Source organism: Tasmannia lanceolata, unplaced genomic scaffold, assembly GCF_043159265.1.
Source record: "Tasmannia lanceolata isolate RefF3 unplaced genomic scaffold, GAP_Taslan_0.1 ptg000002l, whole genome shotgun sequence".
Lineage (NCBI taxonomy): Eukaryota > Viridiplantae > Streptophyta > Magnoliopsida > Canellales > Winteraceae > Tasmannia > Tasmannia lanceolata.
In genome coordinates this window covers 162,501-173,336 of record NW_027518679.1, presented here as the reverse complement: position 1 = coordinate 173,336, position 10,836 = coordinate 162,501, and positions in this window count along the sequence as shown.

Here is a 10,836-nt window from a genome sequence, read left to right as displayed (position 1 = left end):
ATAAATATTTCTTGACCAGGATAACTAACCGGAAGGGAATTATGAATTTGAATGGTTCATCTTTCTGAGAAATTGGCTCAACCACCATTGCATCTGAGGTTCTTCCAAGCTTAAGGTGCCTTCCTGGGGTATGATCTTTTTACGGAAGCTGGGCTTTCTGATGTTTCTACTTCTGAATTTTTCTGAGCTGATCTTCTTTGAAATGAAGTTGTTTGACTAAATTCTCGAGCTCTTTCAGGTATAATTGCAGGGAGCTGCCTAGGCCTGGCCTCCTTCACCAAGACAGTTACATCATTTGGACATAGGAACGACAATTGACTCTTTCTAAAGAGAAAACTTAGATGAAAGGCACTACTCAAAGGATTGAGCAGCCCTGAAGGAGTGAACTTAGAATAATAAAGATTGACTGACTATACTGACAAACATAGTGATGCTTCTGACTTAGTTAATGTTTTGTTTGGTAAGTCTATCCTTTCAAGGAATAGTTTTTCAATTGGTAAACGCCGGACTTCTTCCTCGAAACAGTAATGCCTTAAGAATTTAATTACGACCCCTAAGATTGCTTAGCTTCAATGCCCCCAGTTTTGAGGATATCACTTGAATTTGCTTGAACTTCAGTTGATCTTCAGTCTTGATACCGGCTGTTGCCTTCTTATACTGATTCTCTTACCGTGACCAAGTCACCTCTTCAGGGTTTTTAACTTGGCGGACCGCGCTAGCCTTAACTTTTGCCTGAACCACCTTTCTAGGTTTTCGATCCAGCAGGCTATCCCCTTAGCTTTTGCCTAAGCCGCCCTTTCGGGTTTTCAACTTAGCAGGGGAATGATCTTAAATTTTGCCTAGACCGCCCTTTCAGGTTTTCAGTCTAGCAGATCTTCAAACTCCGTTATTTTTCTTATTCATCATCATTTCATTTTTTTATTGTATCTCAGGACCTAGCTCATTAGTTCTGAACACCAGAAGGACTTTTATAGGTAGGATAGGGCTTTTCAAAGAATGGCTTAAGGCTCAACAAAGATTTCGACCGAACCTGTGAACATGTCGCCTACATATCCCAAGGTAGGAATCAGGTCGTGTGTAGTTCAGGGCGAATGCCCCTAGTTTGAAGATAAATTGTTTGATTTTTTTTTCCTTTTTTCTTTTCTTTCTGGAACAATTAACTTCTCTTCTTTTGGAACTTGTCCCTCTCTTTTTTTTTTGAAAGGATTGAATTTCTTTTCCTTTTTGAATCGACCGAACTCGGTTCAACCGAGTTGCCTACGTACCCCAGTATAGGGATCAGGTCTCGCGTAGTTCGGGGAAATGCCCCTGGTTTGATGGGTTTTCAAGAAAATTTTATTCAGGCTCGAAGGGTTTGCAAACCGGTATTCTTTTGACATTGGGTTCTGATTTTGGGATTTAATCGGCCAAAGGAGGCCTTTCGATGTTCAGATTGGGAATCGATCTGGGTTACTAGAGTCCGTCTGGTAGTGATTATTTTTTTCTTTTTTTCTTTTTCTTTTTTTGTTGTTTTTTTTTTCACGGAGTTTGACGGCATTTCCAGGTAAGAGATAATGGATCTTCTTTTTCCAACATTCTAAAGCGTGCTTTAGACTTTCATAGAGCGAAACTTGTTCTTTGACATCCTCCATCTATGGATTCGTACTCTTGATATCTGATGATCACTTTTCAATGCTTGCTCTTGAACTTCTTATCTTGAATTTGTTGGCTTTATGTTATGAATTTGAGAACCAAGGTCATTGATTGAAAATATGAAAGTTGTTTCCACTCTATGCCCCTGGTATAGCATATATCTTCTCACTTTCTTCATTTTCTTTGAGCTTTCCATCCATGTCTTGCCCCTGGTATCGGTTGTAGCTTTTCTAGACAATCTTCTTATTCTTGAAATAATTTTATCAATTCTTCACACTCTTCGGAGGGTAATGTATTTTCAATTGGCATTCACTGAATCAAAGTTTCAGTGCCAATGTTTATCATTTCAATTTCATCTTTGAAAGGTTGGGATTGGCGCTCCTCCTCTTGTTCAAGTAATTGCTGACTCAAGTGGAGTTTCGTCAATTTTGTTCGCATTTGAGGAGGGAGTCTTACTTTAAGATCAGAAGCATACTTAAGAAACAGACACAAGTGAATTACATTAAGGATTTGGAACTGAAATTTTTATTTAAAGAAAAGCTATTACATTTGACGACCTATCCTGAACATGCTCAGGATTCACAACTCTAAAGAGAAACAGAAGATAACTTGCCTGGACTAGGCATTGACCTTGAACTGTAAGACCGGACTCAACAATTATACTGACCATGATGACTGACTCAACATAAAATAGTAAGTGACTAAAACTTTAACTGCTGCAACTGTTTGGCGTTGAAGGCTCGGCGAAGGCTGGCTCGTATCGGGATAGCAGCTACTAGAACATCTCCACTGTCTGCATCTTCCTCTTCTTCAAAAGGTTCCGACCCAGACGTTTCAAAGGTAGGTTCTAAGGCACAGATAAGAGTGAGAGGATCAAATTTTGGGTCCCCTATGGTTATAGCATTAACAGCAGCAGCAGGGTTTGCATGACCAGGTAATGAGTTATCAGGTTTTGGCTCGAACACAAGATCTTTGTTGTCGAGCAACCTCTGGATCCTGAATTTTAGGGCAATGCAATTATCAGTGAGATGGCCGGAATTTCTATGGTATTCGCAGTGTTGATCTGTTCGCCAATTTGCTGGTAAAGGATTGGGAAGAGCCCTAATGTCGGGCAGGATTATGCGACCTGAGGCTAGACACTCCTTGAGTATCTCAGATGGTGGAAGAGGGAGAGGGGTAAATTTTGTCTGGGCCTGTGGTCGAGGTGCGACAGCAGGTTGGGTATAGTCCATCACCATGGGGTTCTGAGATTTGGAAGGCTGAGGATTGGAGCGGGAAAGGTTATTAATTTCAGCTGATGGAGACTTCCTGAATTCTCTGGTATTCGGGTTACTTCGGTTGAATACACCTTGAGCCATAGCCTCCTCTATTTGGGTGCCTGCCACGATAAAGTGTTTGAAGTCCGGATAATACTGCAACGACATGTGATATTGGAGTTGGGGGGAAATATTTTTCATGATTATCTGGACCTGTTCTTCCTCAGACGGGCGCTCCATCATCTGAGCTGCTACTCTCCTCCATCTTTTCACAAAAATCAGAAAGGATTCCCTCGAGTCTTGCTTTGTTCTCTCTAAATCCTTTCTGGTGATTTCTGTCCCATCATCATATTTGAACTGCCTGATGAATTGCTCGCCGATATCCTTCCATGTCCTGTAACGAGTCTTGTCCAAGACCATGAACCATCTCCTAGCAACCTTGGTTAAGGAAACTGGGAACAATTGAGCCATTTGCTCAGGAGATAAGCCCTGAGGCTGACACATAATGGTGAACATTTGCAAATGTGTGATTGGACAACCCACACCATCATATTTGTCGAAATCGGGCATTTGAAAATTGGCAGGAAGGCGGATTTCGGGAAATAGAGTAAGATCACTGGGATTGAAACCACCCTGGTCTTGAAACTGAATGTCTTGAACTTTCCTGGTAAGAGTCTCTAATTTCTCCATAACAGACTTATCAACCATGAACTGAGAAGGCCTACTGCGATTCTCGCTATATTGCTCTTTTTCCAAATCTTCTTCGGTTTTGTCATGGATATTGATGAACACTGGATGGGCAGGTGCTATTGAAGTAGCTGCTTGGTGCATAGGCCCTTTATCCTTGGACAACGATGGTCCCAACTTTTCAGAAAGCTGAGCCTTGATAACTTGGTTTTCTTCTTTGAGTTCTTGAAGCTGCTGGAGAATTAAGGTAAGAGTATCGGTAATTGCAGCAGGTGGAAGGCCATCTTGGTTATCTGCCATTGGTGAGGATGAGAAAGAAGGAGACGCTGGGGTTCTCAGAGAGGATGGTAGAGAGACAGAATTCCTCTCCAATCGTGAAGATACCCGAACCCAAGGAGCAGTGGGGTTAGCTATTGTGCCAACTTCCTGTGATGGAAATAATGAACACGAGGTATATGAGCTTGACATTCATGGAGTGTTCATTCTCAATGACTAAAACAAAGATTACTCATTTAAGCAAGTAATTGGGACAATAGAGTGAATCCCAAAAGACCAAGATATGACAATGATAATAAAATCGTATAAGGAAATGCCCCTAGTTCATGGATCATGAGAGTGAACTCTGAAGGACTTAGCAAAATATTCTCGAAGAAGGTTGTCCTTAGAGTAAGAAAGACTAAGAGTACAAGCAAGATTGGATCATCTGGACCAGGCATGATCAGATCATGAGATTGCATAATCGAAAGATTGTGAGATTGTGCTCCTGCCAGTTAGGGGATGGCATGAAGATACGATCGAATCGTATGGCAGAAGAATGAAAGACGCACGATCAAGAGATTAGATGAGATAGCATAGGATTGCTTTCAACGGATAGATCATGAATGACTAATCCTATGAGATCTTTGGAAATGATGGGATTTATATCCTAACCCAAAGGGAAATTTTTTTTTTTTTTTTTTTTTCACATTTTATCAGTGTTACCTGAAGGCATCAACCCTAATCCTAATCTATCGGAGTGGAGAGAGAATCTCGACTTATGACTTTGTTCGTGTATTTAAGGACCGATCGTGACCATTGGAAGATGGACCACGGCCTAATCTAGACACCAATGGGTAGGATATCCTAAACTAGGCTCACACACGTGATGCACATGTGTTCGTATACTACATGCATGTGTGGGTTAATCTAGGGGTAAGGCCAAGAGTTCCCTTAGCGCGAATCCCTGTTCGATATACTGTACCAGTGTCCGGCGTATCAGTACGTGAACAAGAGATCCGTTTACGTACCATAAAGGTACTAGGCTAAGGGTGGAATGCTTCTCTAGCACAGAGGCACCAGGTGATGAAATCCCAGTCAACCATGCTAGCTAACACTCCGGGTTCCTAAAATAGGACGTGTGTGCACGTGAGATGCAAGAGTTTAGATGCAAGTGATGTAAGTGTGTGCAATATGTTTGCGCAATCTATGATGCCTTCAGGTTTTGTTAGATTAAGTTCAAGTAAAATGTGATGAGAAAATAAAACAAGACAAACTAATCTAACAAGTATAGAGTTTTTATGAGCCAGTTAAATTAAATTCAAATGAATTATCTTTTGAAATTTTAATGAAGTTAGGTGATCCCCAGCAGAGTCGCCAGACTGTGGGACATGATCCCGCGAGAGGGGCGTGGGGCGCGAGCCGCCGCGCGCTCTCCTTTGGTCTCTCGTTCCCACGCGATTGGCGTGTGCATTTTAATGTTGATTTGAATTAATCTTTCCTGTGAACTTGGGATCACTAAGGCAATCCGAATTCCACACGAAAGAGACTGACAGAGTCGCCACCTAGATGTGGGATCTAGGACCCGAAATTAACCAGAAATCTAGACTCGCTACCTGGTTACGAGAATGGAAGGTATGGGGAGTTATCCGCCACATGCACCATTCCTGCCCGATAATCGGTCTTCGATTCCAAAAGCTAACTCTTTTAAATTTATTTTAAATGGCTCATTCAACTCTATGTTAATGTGCGAACTAAGTGACATGCATCCTATGATCTAATTTCAATGTGAATCCTAAATGTGTATCTTGATTTATTAATTTGTCTGGATTCAATCTAAGTGAAAGTTCTCCTAAAATTCTAATTTCATGGAAAGTCCTAAGTGATTTGATTAAGCATTTACAAGAAAATTAATATACAAAACACCACAATTTGTTTGTGGTGCCGACTCGCGGGTGGTATGCCATCAGACATCCAAGCTGCCTACGTACCCAAGCCTCACTGGGATCAGAGTCGACGTAGTTCGGTGCACCTAAGCTAAGTTACATATGCCTAACTCAACTAAGACACCGACCTAGACGGGATTGACTGTTTCAACAGTTTTAGGAGAAGTTATTTAATTCAAGTTGAAGATTTTATTATCTTAGGATTTCATCGAAGATGCTATATGATTCTTATCTAAATGCAAGTTGTCCCTTAGACTAATGCAGGTTAGCCTACATCCTAGTTTACTAGGCTTGTCCTATGGAAAAGATTGGGTGACTAGTGTAACTAGACCTATGGCACGGTTGCTATACATAGCAAACGTCCGTGATGAGGCTGGACTCCTAACTCTAGGACTCCCTAAAACCTAAGACTCCCTAAAACTTAGGACACGACACGACACCGGTGTTCCTAAATTGGGCTCTAAGGGTCCTTACGACGGAAACCATAATCCAACGGTTCCGAAAGACACAAGACAAATCGATTTAAATTCTCGAGGTTAATGAATTTCAGATTTCAAGGATTTTCAGTTTATGGGCATTCAAGGATTACCAATGGTTCTAGGGTTCACCAGTTTCGGCCCAGGATAGCATCCAAGGAAGGGAATCGTGCGCTCTTTCCTTGCGCAATTTAATACTTAGGTTATAGCATCTTATTGCCTGGCATATCTCAAGATTTCCGTGGACAGTGAACCTCGGAGCCAACAACGTGCTATAGCTTAAGTATTCAAATTATCAAAGATCGGTTGCAATTGGGATACGATTATGGATGCATTGGCCATTTTTCCAGGGAAATCTAAAGATCCTAAGATTTCTATTTCAATGGATTAAGGATTTAATATATGACAGAGATTTAAGGTTCTTTAGAGATTTTCAGGTGATTTTCAATTAATTTCGAATTTTCAATGGATTTTATCAATTTTAAGCATATGAGTGATTTTACAAGTGAAATTGTTGCAAACGAATTCAAAATGAGTTGAAACTTATACAGCAGCAAGATATGATGAGATGTAGCTTGCTGGAAGATTTTTACAGATTTTTACATTAAGCTCATATTTAATTTTGATTTAACAATTAATTGACCAGATTGCAAAAATAACACAGAAACTACTAGAAATAGAAATCTAAATTCCATGAAATTTCTACATTAGTAAGATATAAGTGAAAGTAGCATGCTGTGAGATTTTCATGAATTTAGAAAACTATTTACTATCAGTTTCGGATTTTTCAATTGTTAGACCAGATTATGAATTAACACTACATCCCATGTAAAACAAGATCCAAAGTAATTGAAACTTTTATAGAAGCAAGAAATATGAAATATAAGGCTACTGTAAAAAGTTTAAGAATTTTCTTTGTGATCTGATGTCAGTAAAAATTCCCCCAAAATCTGCTGATTTTCAAAGAAAGCATAAAATTATATACCAAACAAAATCCAAAAATTCTCACAAATTCATGGTAGAATGTATCATTATCATATTATTTTCCCACGAAATTTCATTATTTTTGGAATCTGTTTAGTATATCGTTTAGTTTTCTTTGTTAAAAATCATGCAAAAATCCGAAAATATACCAAATAATTCTAAAAAAATTCCGACAACGGTGTACCTACCTGTGATCGAAATCCTCGCCGAATCCGAGAGCCGAAAAACTCGAAAATCCCGCCTCCGTGCTTCCGCTTTCTTTCTCTTTTTCCTTCTTTTTTTGTTTCTTTTTCTTCTTTTCTTGTTTCTTTTTCTTCTTTTTTTTTCTTTTCAACCCCACATAGCAACTTTGTTAGAACACATGATAGAAGAGAAATGAGTTGTGTCCTTTTACTCCCCCTCATTGAACCATTTATAGCAAAGGAATGGGAGGGTGGTGGCCACCATTGTGGACTTATTCCATGGTAGGTGGCCACCATTGTGGACATATTCCATGGTAGGTGGCCACCATTGTGGACATTGAATTTTGAGATGTGTGTGGCCCCATGCATGTTTTTTAAAGTCCTTTTGAGTAGGTAAGAGATAACCCAAGTGGGTCCCATATGTGACCAAATTCCCAATTGTGCATAAAATCATATGCCCCACTCCAAAGTATGATCGGAACCGTTCATTTGATGGGCGACAATGTGATTTAATTTGTGCTCCGCTAATCAATCCTATGGGCTGATCCAAGCCATCCAATAGATCAAAATGTGAATATGTTACCCCATTTTTAAATCACTCCCATTTGATGATCCGAACCGTCCATTTGATGGGCGACAATTGATGATCTTGACCGTTCAAATAGTGGGCTGCGATGTGATTTAATTTGTGCTCCACTAATCAATCCTATGGGCTGATCCAAACCATCCAATAGATCAAAATGTGAATATGTTACCCCATTTTTAAATCACTCCCATTTGATGATCCGAACCGTCCATTTGATGGGCGACAATTGATGATCTTGACCGTTCAAATGGTGGGTCGCAATGTAAATTGGTTGTGCCCCCTTAAATCATTCCTCTATGACGATCCAGACCATCCAATTGATGGGTCCCTTACCTAAGTAGGTTGTGTCCTCCTAAATCATTTCAATGGGCTGATCCGAGTAACTCAACCTGATGATCGTAACAAACTTGGTTGTTAAAACGACTTCTCTGAGATCTTGACCGTTCTCTTGATGATCATCTTTAGGTGTTGGATCGAAGTAGGTTCAAAACTCATTTTTCACTAAAACAATGCGCGGGCCACCCTGTTTGATCCAAATCTAAACAAATGCTCAAGACGGGCCCATCAATCGGATCCAAATTCTCTCTTGCTCGGATTCTTGGGAATAACCTTTCTCAACAATTATCAGGACGACACAAAACATGACAAAAATAACCAAAAAGATCGAGAAAACAAGAGGAGCGGACATGGGAATGGAAAACACTGAAGGAGACTGATAACAAGAACACTAACTTCTTTGTTGATTAAAACAAAACAAAATGGGGTGTCTACACATTGATGGTCGGTTGCAAAGAAAATGCGCGATTGCTCGTGTCGGGGCCCGGCAAGCCAAGGCCAAGCGAGCCATGGCACGTCGGATGATGGCTCCAGCTGGCGCCCCGGCACTTTCTGTGGCATTGATGCTCGGTTTCAAAGACAAACGTGCGCAGGGCCAGGGGACCGCGGATGACTGCTCGTGCTGGCCCCGTTGGGCGGCATTGATGGTCGGTTGCAAAGAAAATGCGCGATTGCTCGTGTCGGGGCCTGGCAAGCCAAGGCCAAGCGAGCCATGGCAACGCGGATGATGGCTCGCTAGTGCTGGCGCCGTGCACAGTGGCCTCGCACACTCGCCCTGCACGCTTCCCTTGCACGCAGCCTTGCACACTAGCCTCGCATGCGAGCCTTGCACCCTAGCCATGCAAACTAGCCTTGCACGGTAGCCATGCACACAAGCCGTGCACATTAGCCATGCGCACAAGCCCCGCACACTAGCCTTGCGCACAACCCTTGCACACAAGCCATGCACTCGAGCAATGCACACAAGCCTTGCACTCAAGCAATGCACACAAGCCCTGGACACTAGCCTTGCACACGGGCCTGGCACACAAGCCTTGGGCACTAGCCTTGCGCACTAGCGTTCCACATGAGCCTTGCACACTAGCCTTGGACACTAGCCTTGCACACAGGCCTTGCACACTAGGCATGCTTGGGCGAGCTGATCCCGCATCAAGTCGACGGGTCTAGGCATTCTTGGGCGCAGATCCCGCATCGTCTCGTCGCGTCTGGGCGCAAACACGTCGCGTCTCGTTGCGTCTTCAGAAGTCGTCGCTAACAGCACCTTTGGTTGCCACTGGTGGTTAGGCTGGTTGGTTGCGCAAACCCTATAGGAGGGTGGCATGCTGGTGGGCGTTTTTGCCCGGATAGGCACTAGAATGTGCAGATTTTGGGCGTTTTTGCCTGGATAGGCTAAGGAATGGGCATGCTTTGGGCGTTTTTGCCCGGATAGGCACCGGAATGCTTGGCCTTGGCTTGTCCTAGCAAGGCATTGCTGGGTTGGGCTCCCTTGGCCTTTTGGGCGCCTTGGACGATGTCTTGCGAAGACCATGGGCACAAGGCCATGGCATATGGTGAGGAAAGGACCACGGTTGCCAAGGTTAGGCACCGGAATGCTTGGCCTTGGCTTGCCAAAGCAGGGCATTGCTGGGTTGGGCTCCCTTGGCCTTCCGGGCGCCTTGGACACTGTCTTGGGAAGACCATGGGCACAAGGCCATGGCATATGGTGGGGAATGGACCACGGTTGCCAAGGCTAGGCATATAGAGAGGAATTGCATTTTTGCCCGGATAGGCACCGGAATGCTTGGCCTTGGCTTGCCATAGCAGGGCATTGCTGGGTTGGGCTCCCTTGGCCTTCCGGGGGCCTTGGACGCTGTCTTGGGAAGACCATGGGCACAAGGCCATGGCATATAGTGAGGAATGGACCACGGTTGGCAAGGCTAGGCATATAGAGAGGAATGGACCACGGTTGCCAAGGTTGCGCAAGTTTTGGGCATTTTTTGCCCGGATATGCCCAAGTATGCCCCGATAGGCCCGTTACGCCCCGGTATGAACGCGTATGCCCGGATAGACTCGGTATGCCTTGGGATACATGCGTATGCCCCGATAGGCTTGGTACGCCCCGATATGCGCACGTGTGCCCCAGTAGGGCTCGGTATGCCCCGGTATGTACGCGTGTGCCCCGATAGGCCCGGTATGCCCCGATATGCACACGTGTGCCCCAATAGGGGTCGGTATGCCCCGGTAGGTACGCGTGTGCCCCGTAATGCACGTTTCGCAGATCTCCCCGCATGTCCCGCCCCTATATGTAATACTTACTTACTTACTTACTTTCTTTCTTGCTTGCTTGCTTGCTTGCAATGGTTGGGAGTGCCCGGCATGCCCCGCTGCAGAGACCAAGGGCGCAATGACTTGGCACCGCGGATGCCGGGACTCCGGCACTTCCCGTGGCACTGATGGTTGGTTCCAAAGACAAAAGGCCGTGCAAGGCCACCGCACCGCGGATGATTTTGCTCGTGC